A 25,381-nucleotide genomic window follows, 5' to 3' on the forward strand; every position below is an offset into this window, starting at 1 on the left:
CTTCCCTGAGTGACTCTGGATAAGTAAAAGTAAGTCTCAGTAGCTCCTGCGAGCCCTGAGCTCCTGTTACAGGATTAAGTTTCCAGCCTCACAGGCCGCTGCTTGCAGCAGCAACAGTTCAGGAGGCGGCTGTGGCCGCAGGGTGAGCTGCCCTCATTGTGCCTGGACCTTGTTCACCTCGGGGCTTGAGCATGGGCATGCTGGCTTCTCGTAGGGAATGTCTGATGGGGTCTTTGTGCCTTCTAAACTAACAAACCAAATGAAGGGGTCCTTCAGAAGCTGGTATTTTGCTGTTGGCTGCAGTGAAGAGGACGTTACCTCTCCAAGCAGACTGTTCACTGAGCCATTTCTCTGTAAGGATCAGACCAAAACTCGGTATTTAGAAGTGTGTGGAAGTTGGAGTCCAACCTATCCTGTGTGCCCTGAACCAGCTCACAAGGTCTGGAAAAACAAAACTTGGCACAAGAGGTTGTCTTCTTTCACGTACCATATGTCTTTGCACCTTTTGTGCATGTGGTTACAGGGATAGGCAAGGCAAATTCAGCTCTGCAGCGTATTGATGCCATGACAAACCCAGCTCCTGCGTTAGCCATCTCCTGGCCTGCTAGCGTTTGCTCCTAGAGGAAAGCTGGTTTGTGGTAACAGTTCCAGTTCCCTCTGCCTAGCAGCTTTCTGCTCTTCCTTTTAATGCTATTAATTGTGACTGTGGGTCTAAGTGTTCCTGGAGCAGCCAGTGTTCTGGGATCAAAGGCAGCCTAGAAGCTGGAGGTCTTTCAGATCTGCCTTTAGCTCCTTCATTTCAGCCGTGTCTGCACAGAGCTGGTCGCAGGGGAGACATTGCTAGATTTGGCTTCTGCTCTGGTTGGGCTCCCTGTGGCTTTGGGACACGAGTGCTGCTGTTGGTTTGTGCTGAGCTGGTGCGAACGCTGGTTTCTGCTCCTTGCTGTGCTACACGGCAGGCAGGAGCCCACTGTGATCTTCCTTTTCCATTACCTGCCCTGGCTCCTGCAAATGGTGCTTGACTCTTTTCTCCCAGGAACTTAATGGGCAGGGGGAGCAGAGTGAGTGGGTGGGTGAGAAGGACAGTGAGAGAGAAACATGAATTAACTTTCACCTGCAGAAACAAACCTTTCTATTTGCCAATACCGTTTTGTGTTTAGCTGGCATTTTCTCCCTGCAGCTCTGTTTCACCTTTTACCTTTCAGACACAAATAGTTGAGCTTAGGTGTGTTCTGTTTCTTCTTTGATTACTTTGATTTGCCTGATATTGAAGAACAGCGTTAGGCTGAGTGGCAGCTGCTGTGTCTTGTTGGGCCGGGGCCAGCACAGGTGGAGATGCTGATGTGAATGTCTTGTCTCAGACCTGCTGTTGCTGGTGCCTCCTGCTCCTGGCAGTAATTCTATAATGGAAAAATACAACGAAAGTATCTGTGGTTTGTCCTGGTGCTTGGAGTTTTGGAGAACTTTTCCAGGTGAATGTTGGCAGATGTGGGTCGTGTGCAGCTGACAGCAGATGTAGGGTGTGCTCTGTTGGGGATACCAAAGGGACTTTTCATTTTGCATGTTTAATTGAACAGGTGCAACGTATAAAAGCTCTGGCAGTGCCCTGTTGATGAGTTGCCCAGCTGGCTTTCCTGAGACTGGAGGGCTGCAAGGTGGCCCTCAGCTCCTCAGCCACGCGGTGTGGGACACGGCAGGCGGGCACTCCTTGTTCTGGGCAAGCAGCATGGCATCCACACAGTCCCACAGAAACCTGCGATCTTGTTGATGTCGTCTTGTGTCCAGGTACTGGAGCTCTTGACCCCAGGAAGCCCTGGTCAGGCCTACAGGTACTCCAGGTCTTCTGGCTCCTGGGTTGGGAGGGTCTTGTCAGCATGTGGCACCAGCCCTACCTGCAAGCAGCCCTGGGCAAGGTGCACCTCGGGGTACTCCCATGTCCAGTCTCATAGCTTCCCTTCCAGAGCCAGGCCTAGAAATCACATCCCTCTCAAAACAAGGGCACGTCCAGCTCAGTTGAGAGCGCTCTACCATGGGTGTCGCTTAGCGTGAGCAGATGTCTGTTGGTTTGTCTTGCTTGACTTACCGTGACTATGTGCGTTAAGTATTCAGTGGTAAAATAGTGTTGTTATATATTCAATAGGCTTATTTCTCAGCATTATTTTTTTATTGTCAATTTGTTATCTGGTATTGTGTTGACAGATGCAACTGGCTCTTGACTGATGCCGAGCAAAGCTCCTCTGCCCTGGAGGCTTTGCTGTCAGCCACACACTGAGCAGTTCGCGCTGCTTCCATGTGGCAGCGCTGGTTTGGGGGCTCTAGCGCAGGACACCCCAGTACAGAGCCGTACAAGGCTTGCAAGGGTGGGAAATGGCAAAGTTAAGGTTGGATACACCTTTATTTCATCTGCTTTCATCGTCTGTGCTTTTTTATTGCCATCATCAGCAGATAAAAGCAGTTGGGATCCCAAAGCATGTGTTCAAGGAGTCTTCGGGGAAGCTTTACATTTTTCTTCATAATCCTAAGAGCAAAGGTATGCTTTCTCAGAGAAACAGAAACAAAGGTTCTGATGTGACCCGTTGACTTGTGGAAGTGATGCTTTGCACAGGGAGCAGCGATAGCTGTGCTTTGATCCGGCTTGCTGCACACGCGTGTGCTTGGCTTTCCACAAGACGAAGTACTGCAGTGTCATTTTTGTCCAGCCTCAGTTCCCAAATAACCCCCAAACAAACTACCGTTTTGGTACTGCAGTACAACACAGACTCCGGAGTCATCCCGTTCTCATCTTCTTCCTAATCCTGAAGTGTTGAAAATGCTCTGGCACCTTAGCACGGTCACCGTTGCAGTGCAGGGTGTACGCACGGCTGCTTGCAGGTGATTATGGAAGCACTAAAACGTGTTCTTGCCGTGTCACCTGAGCACACTCACTTCTCCAGACGGTGCTGTTGAAGGGGCAGCAGCTCTGTGGCGCCCCAGTCCCTGTCCCTTTGGTGGCACAGATAAATTGCTGTGTGCTTGCTTTGGGAAGGGCACTGGAAAGTGCTTCTGTGTGTCTCTCAAGGGGAGTGAAAGGCCTAATGTTTTCCATTTTCTGTCCCCGCCTTCTCTGTTCCCTGTTGTGAAGGAGAAAATCCTCCAGATCGGAAATTTTCCATGCTCTTCCCTGCAGAGGATTTTGATTCAACCTGCAGTGACCAGATGCCAGCTCGTATTTATCAGGTGCACCCAGCCTCTCCCCAGCTGAACCATGGGGCTGATGGTGCCTGCGAAACCTGAGAGGGAAGGATGGAAGTCACGCAATTAAAATCCTGGGCATTTGCTAAAACCGTTTTTAATGTCTCCTGCCCTCACAGGCTGAAGATTGTGGTCTTAAATTTGGGATGTGAAATGTGTGCGTGCAGAAATAGAGACTTGGAATGTGCCTTTAATTGTGACTCCGCTCTGCACGACACAGATTGTCATGCTTTGAGCTCAGGTTTGTTTGTATCAGGGGCAGACATTGATACTGCAGCTCCTATCGGGGCATAAATATTTCAGCAACTGAAACGGTGCCTGCCTGCTCCAGAAAAGAGCTGCCTGCATCCTCGTTTGATGTTCTTAGTGAGCATAGCCAGCTCAGGTTGGCATCCTGGTTATTTATTTCCTACAGATATGGTCTCTGTTAGCTGTGCTGTGCCATGACTCTCCTCTCTTCATTCCAGAGGCTCTGGGAGCTCAAGTTGGGAAGAGGTGAGATTTATAGCAAGAAAAGAAAAGACTCAAGCAGGCAGACGTTGCTCTCTGTTTTGTTTCTTTTTGAGGAGGTGCCTTGCACTTCATAGGATGCATAGACCAGAAGGAGATGGGGTAATATAATATTTGGAAGTATCTAGAGTGGCAGTGTGTGGGGCCAGTCTTCTCTGCCCCACATCCCACTCTGCGCCTTCTCTCCGTGCTCTTGTTCTCTCTCCACATCTCGCACTAGGGGAATGCAGAATCCTCCCCTCTGCTGGCATTAATGAATAGTATTAAACACTTCAGAAGGAATAAGCTGAGTGAGAGCAGAGCCTTCTTCTTATCTGCAGTATGCTGACAGTTCACTCACAGAGATCTTGTCCTGGACCCTTCTTTTGGAAAGCTATAGTGATACGGAATTGCTGGAACTCCTGGTACCGTTGTGTATTTCTGAAGGAAAACGTCTCCAAAGCATCTAATGCGGGGGCTCTTCCTACAGCCACAACCCGTAACGCAGACAGTGAGAGCTTTCGAGCAGCTTGCTCTTCAGGGCATTTGGGGTGAGAGCCAGGCTGCTTCATGCGATAAGGAAAAGTAACACGAATCTGGGTATGAGGTAGTTTTCCAGTTCTAAGTCCTTGATGAGGTAAGATCTCTCTCCTCTTGGTGAGCAACAATGTGTGGATGCAGTTTCCAGGCCCACAGATGATGCAAGATGTCAGTTACCTGATTCTTGAGTATTTTCCTTTGAGCTGTGTTCCGTGGTGTTTGGATTGCTGATCCCGGCAGAATGGCAGAGGTTGGCCTCATGGGTACAGCTGAACATGTGTGATCCTCTGTTGGAGGAATGCATCTATTGGAGTGGTTATCCTGAGTGTAATTGCTTGTGTACCAGAACAGAAATTATGCTTGGAGAGTTGTAACTGTGTAGGAAGCAGTCTGGTAACCATAATCCCAAAGTCAACCCACAGTAGGCCTTACTTTTGGGCAAGAAGAGGTAGAAATTGTGCTCTTACATATCTCAAACAACTTCTAGAGTGTAAGTTCTCATCAGACCGGTGCCTTTTGTTGGTGGGTTCGTTAAGCAGAAGGTGCCTGTCCTGGTGTTGGTGGGACACTGCTCTGTGTTCTATGGACCACTGGTCACTTCAGTTTTGCATGTTGGTGCCAAAAGGTAGCCAGCAGTAGGTGCTTCAAGCATCCTTCTACACGCTGAGGATCTCAAAGCATATTTTCTGTGAGAACTGTTTGAAAGGGTTACGATATATGGCTAAAAGTCAGGCCTGGAGAAGAAGCAGAGATGTGTTAGGGCAGGGGCTGAGGGGGTGCGTGCCAGGCTGGCTCGTGTCAGACACACAGGGGAACCGCAGATGGAGTTACGTGTCCAAGACCGTCAGCCGGGTGCTGCCAGAGCAGTGGAAGACGCCGATCAGAAGCAAACATGACTGCATCTTTGTGTCCTGACCTCCCTGTGGGGAATGGTGGTGGTGGTGTGGCCAGGGACCTTGCAAACCCAGCTCAGTAGGCGGCTGAATGATAGAATTTGGGCCCATGGCAATTAACGAGGACAATTTAGGGTGGAACATTTCTTCACGTGTCCTTCTTTAAAGGCAAAGCTGTGGTGCATCCATCCGGCAGCTGCGACTGGGGGTTTAAAGGGTTTTTAGACACTTTGCGTTGTATTTTGCTTGCACGTGTTAGGGAGCGGTGTCCTTGTATGCGTATAGATCGTATGCAGACGTATTTTGAGTTGCTGTGTGTTCTGTCTGAATTTAGAAAAGGAGCGATTTGGAGAGAGAATCCTCCAGGAAATGTTGTTTTTGCAAGTATGGGCCTCTGGATGTGATCTGGGGGGAGAGAGGGGTGGGAATGAGGGGGAGGTTCACTGAGGTTTTCTTCTTTTCTTGTAGCGTTTTGGGAAAGCTCCAGCCAAGGCCCACGTACAGTCAAATGAATCACCCTCCCTTTTTGCTGTCGGTAATTGGCAGCTCTAGCTGCAATGCAGTTTTGATGTGTGGCTAATACACTTTTTCTTGGTTAATTGAGAAGAAAAGATGCAGTAGATGGATGATGTTGAGCTGGCCTTTGTATGGAGTCTTTGAGGTAATGGGGAGGTATCATAGGCTGCTTCTCAAGAGGCTGGAATTTGCTGCAGATGATGTTCCATACGCTGGTCTGAGGGCTGTTGTTGCTGTTCATCTGCTATAGAAAATACATCTCTTGTTGCATGTGAGTGTGGAGGGCACTGCAAGCTGGTGCACGGCACTGCTGCTCAGTGCAGGGTTTCCTTGGAAAAGTCTCATTTTATGACAACTTTAACAGAATATTCATGTTCTTAGATGAGCGACTGTTCCCGTGCTGACAAATAAAGCATTTTGGCCTTCTCGTGTTCCTGTGACAAAACGAAATTCACTTGTTTTCTAAAGCATCTGGTGCCAGTTCAGACTCTGAGCTTTCTGTGTCTGCTGTAGGATTTCCAATGGGCGCTGAAAACTTACCAGACAAGCCCAACATTCACCCCTGGAAGTGTCTGGGGTGGCTGGAGGGCTTTCTTGTCCTGGGAACAGGACATGGAGCCGTTGTCCTTGGCAGGCCAAATGCCTCTTATTTCCTGTTGGAAGCCTGGTGGTACATGGAAGGGCTATATTACATAGACAGCTCTAGTACTTGTTGGTAAATATTGGCTTTAATAGCATACGCTTCACGTTGGCAGAATAACAACAGTGAGAGATGAATATGAAATAAGCGTGCTGTACTGGGCAGTAACGTCGGTGTTCTTTTACAATGTTTTAAATGGTAAATATCACACCTATTATTTTCATAGCATTTGAAAGTTCCTTAGGAACAAGTCGCTTTGAGAAACCTGTAGTCATAAATGTCGTTAAGTCAGCCTCAGAGTTTTAGTCATGGCCAAGGCTTCAGTAAATGCCGTCTAAACACAGAAAACAAGCCTGGCCTCCAGTTATTCTTTCATGGCATCGCTTCACAGCCAGGCAGCACCTCCCTCCCTCCTTCTAGTTGTTCTGTGTGGGAAGAAGACATTCAAAGAAAGTATAAATGCAAAATCTTCACCAAAAGAAAGGTTTGCTCTGTAGCATTTTGCACCTGAAATGAAACACAGAAGTGTCTGTTTTTGCCCTGTACCTTTGTACACGGCGGAGGGGCCTCCTGGCTGTTTGAAGACGCAAACCCATAGCAGGCAGAGCCGCGTCTCCTTTCCGCGCGTACGTAGCTGAGCAGCACTCCTGCTTGTTTGGTTCAACGCGTTGTATCTGGAGAGAGATTATATCCATGGCAGTTGGGCTGAAGTTTGCTCTTTCTCTCTCCAGTTCGCTGTACAAGTGTTTTACGTTTTCTTCAGCATAACTTTAAATGGACATTGTTTTACCCTGTTCTGGAGAGGAGCTGGTATTTCTGCAACTCATGCTGTCATGTAAGTAACCTTTTTCTTTTCTGAACAAGGTCATTACATCATGATGCTATAATCCTCTGCCTGTGGGATAAACCTCTGTCTGTGTCTCTGTCTGCTGCTCTTATCTGTGTTTTTTCTTTAAGTGTGCACGGGGGAAGGAGAAATGAGGGGAGAGCAGAAGTTTTGATTCTGGCCTGTTGAACTGTGTTTAGAGAGAATGATGCATGGCTTGTGAGATGCAAAGGGCTGTTGTCTCACAGAGCTATTGCTTTGATACTTTATCCACAAAGAGAAGCTCCAGAGTCTCAAGTCAGAAGAGCCCGGGGATGAAATTACACCTTTGCCAGGCTCTGACAGGTTAAACTTTACAGAGATGCAGGTAGCAAATTATCCACAGACTGAATTGCAAAGGAGGGCTTTAAAACCTGCTGGGGAGATTGAGTGGATAAAAATAGCTTTTGTATCCCTCTTTTTGTCTGTAGAGCTAGGAGCAATCTACAAAGGAAGGACAATGTCATTGTCTTGGTCTCGGTGCAGAGGAACCTGAGGGATGGAGCGATGCCACCGTGGGTGACATGGGTCAGCGTGGGGCCGGCAGGAGCAGCCGTCTCGCTGCCTGTCCCTTGGCTGCCCATTAGACTAAGTTGCCACCCTGCTTCTTGCAGTTTCTAATTTGTCTTGGATGCGCCTCTGTACTTCTTCCCGAGTCGGTTTACACCACAATATATCATTCATGGCCAGCCTGGGGTGTGCCCAGTGAAGTATGGTTCATAGCTATTTTTGATTCATTTATAAAGGGATTAGGTGACGTGGTTGCCTGGACAGCCGGGACTGTACTTGGTGACCCGACGGGTCTCTCCCAGCCCTGTGTTCCTATGTAACCTGAGGTGATGCCATCTCAACTGCAGCAAGATGCCCGTGATGTAATTTCAAACTGTCTGGCTTGAGCGCCAGTGAAGTCAGGGCGGCTGCGCGTGTGGGAGATAGGACTGGCTTTGATCCTGTCTGTTTTGCCCAAATTATGAGTGGAGAACAGGCAGGGTTTGATTCAAAACAAAGCCAGGTAACTGAGCAGCGAAAGTAGAGCAGATACATTAGTGGTTGATTCCATTTTTCACCTGCTCCAAGAGGAAACAGCCTGTTGTATTTTCCTGTGCAGTTCCAAGGTCTGTTGCAAATTAAGACAAATAACTAAGTTGAGTCATCAGGTTGTAGTGTCTCAACAAACTACTTAGAAAGATGTCAGGCCCTCGCTGTGGGTAGATGTCAAAGTGACAGAGCTATCAAAGACACACACCTAGAATCCCATGAAGACTTCTCCGTTACCGCCATGCCGTACTTTATAGCTGTTGAGAGCGCTGCAGTGAGAGAGCGCCTGTCCTCCACGCTGGAGGCGATCGGTCCCGTCCCGTCAGCGGGACAGGACGGTGATGGACTCCTCACAGGCCGTGCTGTGTGGGTACAGTTCTGCACTCACGTTCCTTCACAGCTCTCGGAACAGACACGAGTGTCCAGTTGCTCAGAGTGCAAGCAGAGGAGCTCAGATTGGGCTGGGCCCATCTGTGGAGACTTAGCCCTGCCCGAGCAGTCCCTTTTCCACCCAAAAGGGACACCAGTAACAGCCACTATGTCCTCGTGACAATCTGTGCTTTGTGCTTGTCCCTAATGTATTATATCCCAAAATCCAAGAGCCTTCTCATAGAGATTGCATTGCCAACAGCATCTTGATCCGTGTTTCGGCTTTGCTGCCTCTGCAGATGAGAGTCGGCTCTGTCTGGTTTGGTCCAATGTCAGAGTGTTTTAATGAGGGAGGGGAGATTTCTAAATTAGATTAACTCATTATGCTCTTTTATCATTGCCCGTTAATAGAAAAATTGTAGCAAATGAGCTTGTACTACTTCATTTGCATTACTGGTTTGCTTCAGTTTAATTCCAGCAGAATCTTTGGACCCAGATCCAAGGGGATGACCACGTTGTGGGAAAAACATGGTCACAGCAGAGCTTGCCAGCCAGTAGCTGTGATAGCTTTGACTTCTCTACCAGGCTAAATTTCAGAGCAGCATTGATTTCTGTTTCTTCATGTAACTTGTGATTTGCTGAGTTATAGCTGACAGCAGCTTTTCCCCGTCCTTAAGAGGTCATTCTGCAAACATGCGTGTTTGAAAACTGCAGAATCGCATCTTAAAAGGAAAGTCCTCTAAACATGCTTAGCTGAGTGTAATACCTTCCCTTTGCACTTAGTTTTAAAGCCAGATGTCATGAAAACAACTTTCAGTGCTTTGACGTGGGCTCATAATTTTCTCATTGATGCTATTAATATTGCATGCCCACTTGCTCCGTGGTGGGTGTCAGCGCTCGCTAACAGCAGCCATCTGCAAGAAAGGAGCTGCTTCCTGGCGTGGAGTGAAATTTAGGCCAGCTGTGGATGCTGGAACCACATCTTAGGGACGGTCCCTCTGGGCTCTCCCTTCCCTCTGCTTTGCCTGAGACTGCACTGGGCACAACTTCTGGTACCCGGATCCCACGGCCTGTGGAGCTGTGTTTGTGTTACCGTCTGTGCCTTGTGCTCTGAAGGCAGAAGGTGAGGCCTGAGTTCTTATCTCTTTGAGCCTGTGCTGCTTTCATTCCAGAAAGCTGATAGCCCTCAACACGAGGGGCTCATCCGTTTAACTGTGAAGTGGTCACTGATAAGTGATGCTCTTGTTCAGTTTGGGCAATGCTTGAAATGTGATGTCTCCCCTTGCACCTATTCAGCACAGGTGGTGTTTTATGGGTTTAGTGAAACAAATGAAAATGCAATTGCAACTCTGGCCTCATAGTTTGGGGGAAGGTAGTTTTCCTGTATTTTGTCATGCGGTGTTGGAAAATCTTACCACTCTTGCCCTTTAGCTTTAATCCCTGGAAATAAAACCAGGTTAGAATTCAGAGAGCAGGGGAAACCAACCAACCAAACTCCAAGCAGCACCCAGGTTAGCCCTGCATATGGGGGATGTATGTTTTGCCACATGCTGAATTGTTTTGCAGTCAAGCTTCTGGCATCTGAATGGGTTTTGAGAGCTGTGTCAGGGCTCAGTGGTGAGATAACTTTCAGCAAAAAATAATCTGTCGGTACCGTTCTCTTAGTCAGCGTTAACTATCTCACCAGGGGTTTCATGACACGCTTGCTTTCCCAAAGGCCAGTCCTATGAAAAATCATGGCTTTGGCCAAATCCTGCTCCAGATATGTGGGTTGACCTCAAGTTTCATTTAATTTACAGAATTGGGATTTATGAAATAGCTCTGTTTAATAACTGCATCAGTTCTCATCTTGATGTGACACCTCAAAAGCATTTGCAATAGGAACATGGTCTCCAGGTTTCTGCTGTTTCCCAGCACTCGTTCATCCTTTCTATAGCTCCTTTCCAAGTCCTTTCCCTCTCCCACGGTTCCCTTTCTTAAACAGAGTTCTCGGGACAGGCGTTTTGCAGACGGTCACAGGCGTAGGCCGGTCACTCAGAAAAGGGCTTCTGCCCTGGAGGTGCTTCCTTAGGGAAAAGAACGCGCGGTTCTGCTGTCCAGCCTTTAGGAGAATGGGAACTTGTTTCTTTGAGGGCAAACAAACCTTCTGAAAAGACTTAAAAGTGATTCATCTCCGTTTAGCACAGTCTTCAGTATCAGCTTGTCAGACTGGGATCGTGTGAGTCACCGTCCCTGGAGGTGTTTAAAGGATGGATAGATGAGGCTCTTGGAGACATGCTTTAGTGCTAGAGTTAGGTTATGGTTGGACTCAATGATCCTAAGGGTCTCTTGAAGTCTGAGTCCATGATTCTGTGTGTTGCACTTTATGATATAATGCCCCTGAATGTGAATCAGATCAGGGCACTCCTACAGTATGCAGCAACCAAAGTGATAGTAGTGTTGATAATAATTGCTAAAAGAGTATAATCTACCCAGAGAATTGTGATTGAGTTCTATCAGTAACACTGAATAAAGGTCCTTCTGATAAAGGTCCCAGCTTGCAACTCCTGTGAAACTTTGCTGAGCTGGGAGTGGTATAAGCCCAGAAAACTGGTACAGAATCTGCCTTGGTGGCCCCATGTAAGTGTTGTGTGGGATCACAACACAGATTGGGTTGGAACTGGCTTCATGCTCTGCTCTGCTGAAACCCCCCTACGGTGCTGGTCCAGCTCTGGGTCCTCAGCACCGGACAAACCTGGACCTGCTGGAGAGGGACCAGAGGAGCCACAGGAATGATCCAAGGCTGGAACAGCTCTGCTGGAAGGACAGGCTGAGAGAGTTGGGGTGTTCAGCTGGAGAAGAGAAGCTCTGGGGAGACCTTATTGTGGCCTTTCTGTACTTAAAAGGGGCTGATAAGAATGATGGGGAGAGACTTTTCAGCAGGGCCTGTTGCAATAGAACAAGGGGTGATGGTTTCAAACTGAAGGAGGGAGATTCAGGCTGGACATGAGGAAGGAATTGTTGACCCTGAGGGTGGTGAGAGCCTGGCCCAGGTTGGCCAGAGAGGTGGTGGATGAACCATCCCTGGAGACATCCCAGGCCAGGCTGGACGGGGCTCTGAGCAACCTGAGCTGGTGAAGATGTCCCTGCTCATGGCAGGGGGGGCACTGGGGGACCTGGGAAGGTCCCTTCAACCCGAACCGTTCTGTGATTCTACAATCTGAACGGGCTGTAGAAGCACCAGTAAGTATCTCAGATGCATAGGTGGGTTCTTGATATTGAAGATACCAACCTGAAGGTAATGTGCAGGAATATGTGCTCGATAAGTGTAAGTAACTTCTGCTTGTCAGATGGGTGGAAGTGTTTGCTCTGCACACGGATGGTGAGTCGCATGCAGCCAGAGCTGGGCTCTCCTGGGGGCTGAGCGCTGCCTTCTGCACAGCCCTGCAACGGGCTGTGCTTTCTGTGCTGCATTACTGAGTCCCATCGTGTTCTCTGGAAGCAAGGGAGTGAAGTTTTGATCATGGTTGCAAAGACGTTCGTGGATAAGGAATTTTGTTTCAAGGAAGTCCAGGGAGTAAATACAGGGATGATACAGATTCAGGTGGAGGCCTTGCATGAGGAGCAGATGGGCTGTGCGGTGAGGTCTGCTGCTGTTTTCTGATCAGGCTGGAATTTCTTTCTGAGTGAATATTGAGACGGGCTTTGTTTTGTTAAAGAGAACATGGAGGTTCTGTTCCGTTGGTAGGTGCTGTTGTCTCCTTCATAAAATCCTTGATGTAATCAAGAAATGTTTATGGCGGAAGGTGCTCATGCCAAGTAAAACAAGAGGTGCTGGGTTGAAATGGAGTTAAGTATTTCTAGGAGAAGCACAAAATGTATTATATTTTCAATGCATTCCTTAATGCTGCATTTTAGATTTTCCTTGATAGCATGTCTCATCAGCAAGCCCTTATCCCTTCTTGGCCAGTATTGCAACTTAATGACAAATAATCATTTTGGCTCTTTATCACTCAACTTGCCGAGTCATTTACCTGTTGGAAGGATGGAGAGGAGAATTTATTGCCTCTGTGTCTCTTGATGTTCTGCAACGCAAATGCGTGCTCTCCCAAAGCCTTGGGGAAGGTGCATTATCTGAAACTGCAGGCGATTGCACGCCCGCGGATGGAGGTGTTGCGTGCTGCCTGCACTGATAATCCAGCCGAGTCCTTTTAATGCCATGTTAGCCTGTATCCACATGGTTGGGTAAAAAGGAGATGAGGGAGATAGCTGGGTGTTAAACAGTAATTTCTGATGTGCACATACAGCACTCACATGGACACAAGAAGAGAATTCTGGGCTCGTCAAAAAAGTGGCAGTGGCTTAACTGATTTGGTTATAAATCACCTGCTTTGAGTGGTGTGGACACCAAGTGTGAACACGCTTGTGCAAATTCCAGCCTTTGCTTGGGTTCATTTTGTGCAGTTGGATTGTGAAATGAAGTAATACTGGCTGCTGGATGAGTTAGGCTCGCTTTAAACGTGTTGGTATTAAAGTTCAGGTTGTAATCATCTCCTAAGTCTGGGCAGTGTGCTCCGTGTCGTCCATCTGGGTGAAGAAGCTGAAGGGAAGGCTGGTGGGTTGCATGGGTCCCAGTCCGGGTGGTTCTTGGAGCGTGTCTCAGCCTTGGTCAGTGTGCGGTGGAAGCTTAGCCCAGATCCCTTCAGTGGCACGTCAGGCTGAGTTACCAGATGCTGCGTACAAATGGTTTAGTACAGACACATCTTCCCTCCTGCCAGCTCTTCTGGGTGAACAGTAGATCTTGGCAGAAGGACTTTTTCAGGCAGTCTGGTGGGGCAGAGCGGTGTCACACAGCTACATTTGCATGCTGAGACTGTCTGGCTCTGTGTCCTCCATCTCCAGAGCTCTCTCAAAAGGTTCTAGGCTAAGATGATCACTCATTTGTTATAACTCACATGCTGAGCTTGGAAGAACTGATTCATTTTGAGTCCAGCATCACAGATTCATAGGAAGGAGAGATCCAAGTTGCTTGTGGCATGTGTGTCAGAGAACCACAGTAATAATGGGAAATGACAGCAGTACCTGACATTCTACATTTTCCGAGCGCTCTCCAGCCATTAACTAATGAATAATCTGCACAGGATCACTGGGAGGGGGCCAGCAGGCTGGCTCTCTGTTGGAGGGAGGTCGAGTGGAGACTCCAACATCCTCAGACTCTTGGGAGCTCAGCTGACGGTGCCCTGGTCGCTGTGTATACACAGCATCACTGACGGGTGTGTGCAACTTGAGCCTTTTCCCCGTTGTAGGGCCCGGTACGTGGTTTCTGTATCTCCCTGACGCTAAGACCTTCTAAAACTCTTCAGAAAAGATTGGGACTGGAAGAAATGCTGTTTTCACAAAGGAATGGAAAAACTGTTCTGGGGAATCTGGATCCCCTGCCAGGGGGTGCTGGTGTTGAACCTGGGTTTTCCGCTCATGTTAACAACCCTGAGCCCGCACTTTCTTCAACTGCTCTCCAAGGGAACAGAAGTGCTGTTCTCTCCCTGTTTCCTCCTTGTGATGAAGCCTTCCAGAACAGTGCCATATTCTCATGAAAAGATTCTCTTTCAAGCCACTGACATGCAACTTGCTGAAAAATTCATGACCGACTGCATTCGGAGAGCCCGGCTGTCCCAGGAGCTCGGGCTGTGCCTGTCGGATCACAACGCGCCTGCAGGGAGGCAGAATCCTGAGTACCAGATCGGTCCCAAGTGTCCGGGGATTTGTTACAGCATCATTGTAGCCACTGAGAAATGAGGGAATTGAGGCACATTGTGATTATGCAACTGGCCAGAGTCCTCCCGATGTGTCAGTTACAGAGCAGAAGGGAAAATCAGGCTCCTGTCGCTTCCTCCTGTGCTCCTGCATAAGGAGACAGGAAAGGGAAAAGCCCTTCTGATTTTTGGATTTGATTCAGATATTGAAGCCTGTATTTTCGAAAGACCTTCACTCCCCTTGAGAACAGCAGAAGTTGTGGGGATGTCAATAGCAGAACTAATCCGTTTTTTTGAAAGAAATCAGCCACTAAGTGATGTAGCTGAAGGGGATCAGAGGCTGCAAGCATGGGGAGGGGATGTGGTCAGAGTGTGGAGCAGAAGAGCATTCAGTAAGTGATGTGACCACTACACTCACCCTGTGGCTATAGGCAAGTGTCCGAATGTCAAAATATCACGGTAAACGTAGCAGAGGGTATGCGGCTTCACAGAGGTAGAACAGCTGTGTGGCAGGTGAGACTTAGTGCTGCACACCGACTTTCTGGAGCTCCCTGTCTGGACTGTTCTGGGTGCTGGATCGCTAGCAAGTGCAGCATACACTGGGGCGAAAGATGATTTTGCTGTTATTGTCTTCCACTGGCAGTGATTGCTGTTCTCTGAAGTACTGGAGATGCTTTGTCCAATTTAATTCAGCATACAGGTTTTATCTAAGAGATGCTGTGTGCACAGGGGGCACAACCTGGGAGCTCCAGTTGAGTTTCTTGGCTGGAGCACTTGCAGCTGCTAGTGGTGAATGCTGGATGGGAAGAGGAGGAGTTTGGGCTCCTGACATGTATGTCAGACACCAGTGGTGGCATGTTTGTTAATTTATCTCATTTTTACATCCATAGATATATTAGGGCAATTTTGAGAGGCAGTTTAATCTCTGTGCATTGATTTCCTAATCTGTAGCTCTTTGCAGACAGTGCCAGTGTTTGGCTGGCTCAGGTGAGCTCTGTTCGGCTCCCGATGCTGAGCTTGGTCTGGCACAGGCTGTGTTGTACAGTCTGCAGTCTGGCTTTAGTGCTTTTTCTCATTTAGACTGAAAGGCTGAGACTTTTGGCAGTGGGAAGCCCGGGATTCCGGCCCTAGCTCTGCAGACTAGTGTGTGATTCGTCTAACAAGAATTCGCTGGTCGCTCCAGAAGTGCTTTGAGATTATCACAGTTAGGGATGGTGCCAAGGGGTTTAGTTAGTTGTAGCTGGTGAACAGCTTTGTAAACCTGAGATAAATGACTCTTCAGATGCACAAAATGTTTTCATTCTGTATAAACATTTTGCTTGATAGTGGAAGAAAAATGTTTTAAACCACAAAGTAATACAGGAACAAGATCTGGGGAGTGTTGCATTTATTTAGGAGCTGTTGCTTCTAAGAAGACAGGCTGAGAGGGTTGGGGTTGTTCAGCCTGGAGAAGAGAAGGCTCTGGGGAGACCTTACAGAGCCTTCCCATACCCAAAGGGGACCCACAAGGAAGCTGGAGAGGGACTTTTTACAACGGTCTATAGTGATAGGACAAGGGGTAATGGCTTTAAACTGAAAGAGGGGAGATTTAGATGAGATACAAGGAAGAAATTCTTCCCCATGAGGGTGCTGAGGCCCTGGCACAGGCTGCCCAGAGCAGCTGTGGATGCCCCATCCCTGGAGGTGTTCACAGACAGGTTGGACGGGGCTTTGAGCGACATGGACTGGTGGGAGGTGTCCCTGCCCACGCAGGGGGTTGGGACTGGGTGATCTTTGAGGTCCCTTCCAACCCAAACCATCCTGTCATTCTATGAAGATAATGAAATAAACCATGACATGATGGCCCACATTTTCCAGTGGAGGCTCGTTGTGTGCACCATTCCGTGTCGGCCCAGACTGGACCGGCAGGTCCCGGGATGAAGGGGAGAAGCGTGCCCGCTGGTACAGCAGGACTTCATGTGCCTGGCACGCACAGAGAACGGTACAGGGCTGTCCATTCTGAGCCGTGGGCTTTGCCATCGCACTTTCTTTCTTCCCCGGGTTTGTGCAGTTTTCTAGCTGGCATCCTGGCGCTTGGCCCCCTTGTGCAGGGAGCCTGGTTTTGGCCATGCTGGGCCTGGTTTGGGCCATGCTGGGCCTTACAGGTGCCCTTGACTTCAGCGAGAGCAGAGGGAACTTCATCCTTGGCAAGGCAGGGCTGAGTGTGTCTGAGTCAGAGAAAGGGCGAGCGGCCAGGGCATCGTCCTCACAATGGCGAGGAAGCTGAATTCATTTGGTTGTTAAAGGAGCATTTAGCTCCTCAGATTGGAAGGGCCCATAGAAACCCGATACAGCGTTACTGGAGTCTGTCTGGCGACTTCAGTGGGAATTGAGTAAGGCTCTAAATGTGTTAGTCCTTGCACTTTTAGCTGTGATGATGATGCTGATAAGCAGAATTGAATTAAAGATAATAGAGGAAAGTGTCGTCCCTGTACTGTTATCTGGTTTCTCTGGATAGAAATGTTTGCATCTAGATTATTTTAGGTTTTGTTTTGTTTCCCCATGGTATCATACTCTTCAATAAATAATTTGTGGTTCTTTGTGACAATTTTCTTTACTCCTGAAGAGAGGAGATCCAGTTTCGTATCTCTTCTGGCTTTGAGCTGTGTAGTTGCAAACAGCTTCTACCATCCCTTTTCTTGGTAGCATTTCCTCCTGTTTACAGTTGCACCTGCACCTTGGGAAAGTTTCCTTAATGCAAGGTAAATATTTTATCTGCTAAACAAAGATTTTATTGTCTTTTTTTTTTTTTCTCACAGCAAATAAGAGCCGTTTGAGCTGCGAGAAATGATTAATTTTGCAAAAGAACCTTCATCACTTCAAAGTGGGAGGATGCTTTCATTCAGGTATAGGGTGGTCACTGCCTTTTCGTAGAGGCTTCTTTTAGGTTTCCCTCTGAAATTTAGCACAAAGAGCAAAAAAAACCCTTGAACATTTACACTGGTAGATCTTCTGATTTCCCACTGTAGCTTTCTCCTGGCCCAGGTCTGTGTGTGGCACTTGGTGGGGCCAAACAGTGCTAGTGAAGATGAGGGTATAAGCAGGTAGTTTTTATTGCTGTAACTCTCTAATGGGAGCGGCTGGCAATGGTGCATGTTACCAGCAGAAGTTCTGAGGACATTGCTGGCTGGTATATCATGATGTGTAGGCTTGCAAAGAGAAGGTAGTATTTTTTTCTTGTGATCTGACCCATCAAGGAGCCAGTATTGCATTACTGTCTGGAGCACTGGACTCACTTGGAGTCTCCCCTTAAGGTCAGGTAATAATTTGGTGTGTTGATCTGCTGTCTGCGTGTCACTGAGACATGCTCATTGCATTCTCTAAAGTTTGCCTTTCTGTGTGTGTTTGCTGCCAGAAGCGACCAAGGGGGAAGTGCTGTGCACGGATGCTCTCAGAAGGACATGAGCCATCATCCCTTGGGTGTGCTCCTTGGAGTTGTTTTCATGGTCCTTTCTCCTGGCTTGTGACCCAGACAGTGCTGGAGACGAGTAAGGTGTGGATGGAAATGTCACATTCCAGGGAGCGTAGCCGGTGGCTGCTTCTCTGTCTGAGCCAGTGTACTTGGTGACCTGTTAGGCATCAGCTGGTGAGTGGGATGGGTCACTGGCTTTCCACTGTTCCCAGCTTTGCTTCTGAGGCAGCTTGGTGTTGCTCCGAGCTGGCGTGTAGGACTTCAGCACCTCAGGACCTGGCAGGGAGAAGCAGGTGTCTGCCTGAGGCTGTACATTAGGGATGAGCTGACAAAACCATGCTAGTAGCAGGGCAGCTTCTTGAATCCCAGGTTCTTTGGGTGGCTCAAGAGGTGACACTGATGTAGGTGTCTGGCTCAGGAGCAGGCAGCCGGGGCTGTGCTACCCGTGTTCCCAGCTTGCTGGACCAGCCCTTGGTGCAGGGGTGGGACCGTCTGGCCGGGCTCCTTGCGGTCACCTTGAGCTGAGCCTTTGCTGCCGCAGGCTCTTCAGCCCTAGGGTGGAAGTTCTTGGTCCCATAGCGCTGCCTGTGGTGGCCTCGGGTGTTCCCAGACTCCAGAGCGGTGGTGCAGGGTCTGCGGAGCGGCTCCAGCTCCATGTGCTGCAAGGTGCTCGTGTGTCCTTTGCTCTTAAGAATTTCTCGAAAGGCTTCAATGGTAAATGCAGGGCCAGGAATTAACCTCGCTAGGAACAGGCTAAGCGATGATTCTTAGGTCGTGGTTAATCTTTGTAACCAGTTAGTTAGTGTCGCTTTTAATTGGTTTTGTTTATTTTGTGTCTTTTTCTTCCTGTTCTAGTTCCTTAATCAAAGCCTCTTGTCTTCTAAGGCCTTCTAGGGACGTAAATTTCTACAAAAGTGATAATATTTCCTTATGAAATGTGTTTATCATTTCATGTTTGCGTGGCCCTGCTGCCAAGCAGTAGATAGTTCTGTCTGTCACCTTCTGTCAAGCTAAAGTGATAACGCTTCTGGTTTTGTGAGAGCTTTTGTTTTTAATCAGCAGCTTGTATTTGCCGACAGTCCAAGATCACCTCTTACCGCTGCAGCTGGCCCTGCAGTCCAGCTGCAATCAAAATGTTCTTTGATGTAACTCACAGCAGCAAACATATTTGTAGAATGGCCGGCATCTTCTGCAGGGCCTGCGGAGAGTCTGGTTGTGTGCTGAGGGTGTATGCAGAGCATCCTCAGTCGCTGCATTCGCTCTTGTTATTTACTTTTTGAAGGAACTGCATCAGGAAGGTATATTCTGTTTCCTCTATGTGTTTACCCCATTGCTCTGACCTGAGCGTTTTTCTTCTTGTGTATCTTTCTGTCCTGTGCTCTGGACTGCAAAACCTGTGTTTTCACGTAGTTTGTCTGTCTGTGCTTCCTGGGTCACTTTATCTGCGTTCTCACTCTGAATCTCTGGCCTGTGACTCTTCCTGGCTGATTCTAATGGCCATGTGGTGTGGGGATGTCTCTCTGGATCCAGAGCCGGAGCCTTGCTGGCTCCCCTGTCACCAGAGCTCTGCATGTCTCAGGATGTCACCTGTGTCACTGGGGGACCTCTAGTATCTCTAGAGTTACACATCGACACGGTGATGTGCAGCTCTGTAACCAGAGCACTTATTCTGTTCTCTGCTTCATGATTGTGCCTTTAGACAGGTTCATTTTGTCTGAGATAAGACAATAAATCAGCTGTTCTGGTTTGAGGTATTTTTAGACTCTGTCCCTGGCAACAGTGTCTTGCTCATTTCTCGTAGTTTCCTGCCACTAGTAAAATAATTTTACCTCCATTTTTCTTTCCTTTCCTCTCCAAACCCTTCACCAACTTTGTGGCCCTCCTCTGGACACTCTCCAGTACCTTTATATCCCTTTTATGCTCTGTTCCTCCTGGGATGGGGCCTGGGAAGGAACATGCCCACTTGGGCATCTTGTAGCCAGGGTCCGGTTTGCGGTGGCGGTTGCCGTGAGCTGAGCTGAGGAGCAGCGGTTTGCTGCTGTCTGCGTACACATGGAAACGCTCTTGAACGTTCAAAAGTCAACTGTCATCCTGTGCCTCATAAAATTCTCAGTTAATATGCTTCAGTTTTCTTTTAAGGCCTGAAGTTGTTGGAAATAGAAAGTAGAGGGTGTCAAACAGTAGTAGGCTCAGCCAGCAGTGGGGTAAATGTTGATGAGCTGTTTTAACAGATCTCTTTGCAAAGCTTTTATGCCATAAATCTGATGTGTGCCTGGCACAAGGAGTCTATTTTGGATCCTGTTGTCGTCCTCTTTCCTCTTCCCTTGCTTTTTGTTTGTTTACTTGTTTATGTGCTTTTTGATGGTGCCTTATTTTTGGTGCTTTCTTTGACCTGATATAAGAATTGCAGTAGTGTCACCTGCTGCTCTGGGAGTTTGTACTGTTGTATGGATTTGCATTGGGAGCTCAGGTTGCTTTAGAAACACCTACTGAGCAATGGAGGAGGTTCCCTTTTAAAGGAACAAGTGCACACAGCTCTGCACATTCTGGACAGGCCTTCAGAGATGGGTGTACCCTGATATGTTTGGAACACGTGTGGCTTGGCTCTTGTCTGCTTCTATCAAAATACTTGTGTGCTTTTGCATCAGCGACTTGCAAATGTGCTCCCAGGGTCTTCAGAAAAGTCATCTGTGGTTGTATAGAGAAGCTGAGTGGTTTGATTTGTCCTAGTAACAAGTTGCAGGAAACAGGAATGAAACCTTGAAGTGTGAGATACCTACTAGTTACTCTAACTAGGATTTGTAGGATGGACACAGTGCCATTTCCAAACCTGGGATGGTTCTGCTGGCTCAAGCACTCCTCCGCACAGTGGCTGAGGCTGGGATGTCCTTACTTCTGATGCTACCACCTTTTTGGGGGGTTGTTTCATCCTCCACTGGGCTCAGTGTTCCTGGTTGCAGACTCTATGCAGGACACGATGGACAACTGCAGAGATATGGTGAGTAGTTCCCCGGATCCTTTATTTTTTGGGCGATAAGAGGATGGAGTTGGGCAAGAAGCAGTAGTAGAGCACTACTCTGGAGGAGATGATCATCCTTATTTTTTTGAGCAGTGAGGTGTTAATTGCCTAATCAATGCCAGACCATTGTGGTAGCTGAGAAAACAGCAGATTTAGCCTGTGGATCTTGTTTTGCTTTCTGCATAGAGGTACCATTTGTCCCCTGACCTGTTTAAGGATAGCGTGTGGATATTTGCTCTCCTGGTCTGCCCATCGTGCTGCTCTAAAGCCAGGGTCTAGCTGGCAACTGGAAATAAGTGCACACAGCAACTGCTCCATTTCCCCCTCCGACTGCTCCAGATCCATAATACCCCCAAGGTAGATATGCCATTACGCACGATAAGATCACTAACGTAGCAGGTGAATATTAGATATATGAAGCTAGCCAACTGTAAATAAAAGGCCTGGCAAAGAATAAAAGGCAAAACGTTGTCCCTGAGGAAGTAAATGGGGATATGAATGCCTTCCTGCCCTAGTGCCCTCCAGAGATTATGCAGAATCTGGAACGCATCCAGCTCCGGGGTGGAAGGCGTGTGGCAGCCCAGCCTTCACTCTTTCCTTACCTGGGGGCAGGAGCTTTGTCCTTCCAAGCATACCGTGATGTTTCGGGAAGATAGCACAGCAAGTCTTGTGTGGTGTTGGTCTCTGCTTGTGGCATTTGGAGGCCTGAAAGACCATCCCATGCTCCCCTGATTGTCTTCAGCCCCAGTAGCAGAGCTGGAGACGTCAGGAGGACTCCCTGTCCTTTATATTGGGTTTCACCTCCCAGCTCTGCCTGGCAATCCTGGGGAGTCCTTAAGTCTGTTCAATATCAGATTCATCCTTCTCCTCTGTCACAGGCCTTTAGTGTTGTTCACTACAGGAAGTTTCTCACAAACTAAAGATTGCGAAGGCAAAATGAGATAAAAGGTGACGGGAATGTGCTAGAAAATGGCAAAAGTCTATAGTTTTCAATTACTGGCATTGTATTGCTGCATCCTCATCTGTTCCACGCAGTGTGGTGGTTGTTGGCTTGGCCTGCGTGTGTCTGGTGCTTTAGCAGAGGGGGTGTCGGCAGCGGGGTGCACGTGTGTTTTGGGGTAAAACCAGCGCTTGCGCTGCCTGTGGCGACAGGGGAAAGGGCTGTGGCCATTGCTTTGGTGAACGTTGTTAGCGTGAGTTGGAGTGGTGCTGGGCTGGGGGTTCAGCTGGTAGTGTTTATCGTGGCACATCTTCCTCATGTCAAGCAGAGAATAAACTCTGGGAGAGCCGAGAAAGCACCAACACCTGCAGAGAGCGTGAGCAGCAGAGACACTAGGCATCTCTTCTTTGTCCCCTTTTGTTTGATCCTTTTTTTCTATGTAAACAAAATGAAAACCATAACAGGCAAGATGCCAAGTGGTTTATTAAAAGCAGTCTTAATGCACCAGCTGGAGTTCAGTAGGAGTTTAGGGTGCCCAAAACATATGAACTCAAGGACCTTTTTATATATAGAATTTTTATTACCGAAGTCCAAGCAAGAAGAGCCTGCCTTGATATTGTTTTAAGAGAGAGAGCAGTGTGAGCAAGCTTACATCTGCCAAACCCAGTGACTGGGTTTTAGCCTGGGTGTAGCTGAGGGTCAAAACTTCACTTGAGAGTGACCAAATTCAACGAGAGGGTAAAAGGTAGGAGAACATAGTAAAGAGACTCACAAGCTGTCCGAGGCCAGTGAAGAACTGGCAGTTCAACCTGCATGTTCTGAAGCTGTGTCAACAGGAGAAAGCAGCATCCAGTGGTGACATTGCCTGTGTGTGCTTCCAGATATATTGGTGTAAGGGAGCTTTGTATCTTCTTCTGCAGAAAGGGACATGCACGATTTGTAAAATAAGAGACGTCTGCATTGATGCAGTACCACAGCATGATGTTTCCTGGGGTGTTTCTTAGCTATGGCTGAAGTATGTGTGACAACCTGTTACTGGGCCAGAGCAGATTCACCTTTAATACAGCTTCACCAGAGAAGATGAGAGGAGGAGTGAAATTCTTGTGCTGAGTTGCAGCAGTTCTGGTCTTTGAACACAAGGATAGTGTGTTCCCCACCATATAAATATTGGTATTGCTCAAACCCTGTCAGATTAATGTTTCGAGTGTCCAGGTGCAGTTGCACTTCAACTGTTGCTGTAAGGAGCGAGCCCAGGTTTGGCTTCTCCGGGTTGTTTTGGGGCCTTGCCTTTCTCCAGCTGAACCAAGATAATCAGCCCTTTGGTTATTCCACTGCAGAGATGCTGCTATAAGGATGCTCAGCATGAATGCTCTTTTGTACCAGATGATGTCTGAAGAGCATAGATCCTTTTACTCTGTACTCGAGTTGACTGGCCAACTAAGTGAACCCAAAAGTGTTCAGCTTGAACCAGCAAGGTGAGTTACAGAGCCTTACTGTGGCCTGACTGCTGTCCGTCAGGTGGATGGGGGTCAGTGACCGGTTCATTTTAGTTGTCAGGAAGCGTTTAAATCACTTTTAGGATGCAAAAAGGGAAGAGCATGGGCAGGCGTGGGGACACTCAAAGGACGCGTTAAGTCACGGCAGGTGGGTCGTGTGTGACCGTCTCTCCCTATGTGGCTTGCGGTAGGGGCTGGCTTCTCATTCCTGATCTTGGACACTGCTTCAGGATTGATTTCAGGTTGCTAACTCAAATTAAACTCGATTTGTCTTGGCTATTTTAATCCAAATTAAGATAATGGATTTTTTTATTGCTACAGTTGTGATAATGGTGTCTCAAATAAGTAGCTTTCCTTGGTTTACATTTAACTCCTCCTAGAGAAGGAAAATGGACCTGAGGCTTAAGCTCTGGACTAGGACTAATGAAGTCCATATGGAGAATTATTTCAGTCTATCTACAACGGTTTAAATCCGCACTTCATTTCACACGGACAGTTTCACGTGTAGACAAGGCCAATGGATTCAATCCTGTGGTATGTAGGATATTTAATAGACATAGTTAACTTTAAGATGTCCTTTTCTGCCTTGTGGAGCCCTTCAGCTGTGTAAATAAAAAGCAAAAGAGGGAGTAGTAAGATTTTGGGCTTTTCCTCTTGCATATGAATGCCTTTTCTAGGTACTTTTTCATTATTTCTTATCGATCCCAGAGACGTGTTTCCCCGTACCTTAAAAGGAGCGGGGGGAAGAAAATAGAAGAGCACTGTAGCCCACAGAGTTTTGTGAGCTTCCACCTCATCTTGGTGCCCTTTTTCCTCTTTTAGCCCCTCTGTAGTGCGCTTACAAACTCCCCCTTCCCGCCTTTTGTGTGCTTGGTTTCGCACCCACTTTGCAGGCCGGCTTGTGATGCTGCGAGCTGCTCGCCGAATGCAACCCGCAGCAATACGCTTCCTTCCCGTGCTGTGCTGTTATGAGGTTTAATTACCGAATGCCTGACGAGGTTTCATGTGGAAAGCTTGTTTTTGTGCCCCGCACCCTCTGTACGCAGGCTCCTTCCCCTCCCGGCTCATGTAACCATCCCAAAGCTCGAGTGGGTTTGCGAGCGGCCAGGATCCCGGCGTGAGCACAGTTTGAACTGATCGCTTGTGTTTTGATGTGATTCAAAAACACCCACCAGGACAATATGTTGGGCCAGGGGTGTTCTGTGGGGCTCGGCCCTGTCCCAGCGGGTGGAAAGGGACTTGTTCTCTCTCTGGTTTTTCTTTACGTTGAAGCCTCAGAGTCCTTCTTCATGTTATCTCATACACTAAGCACTGGTTGAGCACAGCCCTTAAATAATACACCCAGCTTTAAACTCTGCTGGCTTTAGTGATGAAAAACAATCAAATTTTTGCCTTTGGGGGCTGCAGCCTGAGGAGCCATGGCTTTGTACAGAGAGGGAAGGTGAGAGTGCTATGTAAAACCTGCACAAGTCCAAGTGCTTGTTGCACTTGGAGAAGTGAAGCTACGTGAGGAGCCGTGAAGCTTTTGCAGTGGGAGCAGGTGCTGAGTACTGGAGTCGGTTGTGGGAACAGGCGCTTAAATTGGGTGGACAGGTGCTTAAATCGGGTGGGCCGAAGGTGTTGGGAGGGGAAAGATGCATTTTGTAGTGTGTTGTCTGTGGTTGCATTGATGGTTTGTAGAGAATGAGTTTAAAGAAAGGAATGCAGTTAGGTAGACTGGGTGTTGGGAGAGATCCTTGAAGGCCGTTTACTGGAAAATGCCGTCGAATGTAAGATAAGAAAGCGGGGTGTGGGGGGGAAATACTTGCAGGTTACTTTCATCAGTCCTGACAACCCCCACTGCTTCAGTCCCTTCCCAGCTCTTGGGTGACTTTTGAGATCCAGACAAAGGACAGAACAGTTTAAATTTGAAGAATTATTTAGTCAAAACCATTAAATTCACAACCACTGCGTTCACATCCCTTCCGTATTCATTTTTGACACTGTGGCTGGAAGCGTGGTGTCAAGAGTGAATTTTAAACTGGTATTAGTAAGTCACTTAGTAAAACTCTTAATGTTGCAATTCCTGACAGAAATGTGTTTATCTCATTTCAGGAAACAAATAGTTTCAGGTCCTTGTGCCCTGTCTGGTTTTGCTTGGATCCAACCCGAATTCACAATAT

The 25,381-nt window shown here is 47.9% G+C and overlaps 1 protein-coding gene across 4 annotated transcripts in view; it reads left to right on the forward strand.

The window, feature by feature from the left end:
* Nucleotides 1-25,381, forward strand: part of PAK3 (p21 (RAC1) activated kinase 3) — a 111,729-nt gene that overhangs the window by 45,545 nt on the left and 40,803 nt on the right. Inside the window, exon 1 of one of the 4 annotated variants that reach the window (XM_071813601.1) lies at nt 7,074-7,144. The exons of the other annotated variants lie outside the window; for them this stretch is intronic. The gene's annotated coding sequence lies outside the window, so the exon portion shown is untranslated. Of the gene's footprint in view, nt 1-7,073; nt 7,145-25,381 lie in introns of those variants that run through there. 4 annotated transcript variants of the gene reach the window in all.

The sequence above is a fragment of the Patagioenas fasciata genome, chromosome 11 (genome assembly GCF_037038585.1).
Source record: "Patagioenas fasciata isolate bPatFas1 chromosome 11, bPatFas1.hap1, whole genome shotgun sequence".
NCBI classification, from domain to species: domain Eukaryota; kingdom Metazoa; phylum Chordata; class Aves; order Columbiformes; family Columbidae; genus Patagioenas; species Patagioenas fasciata.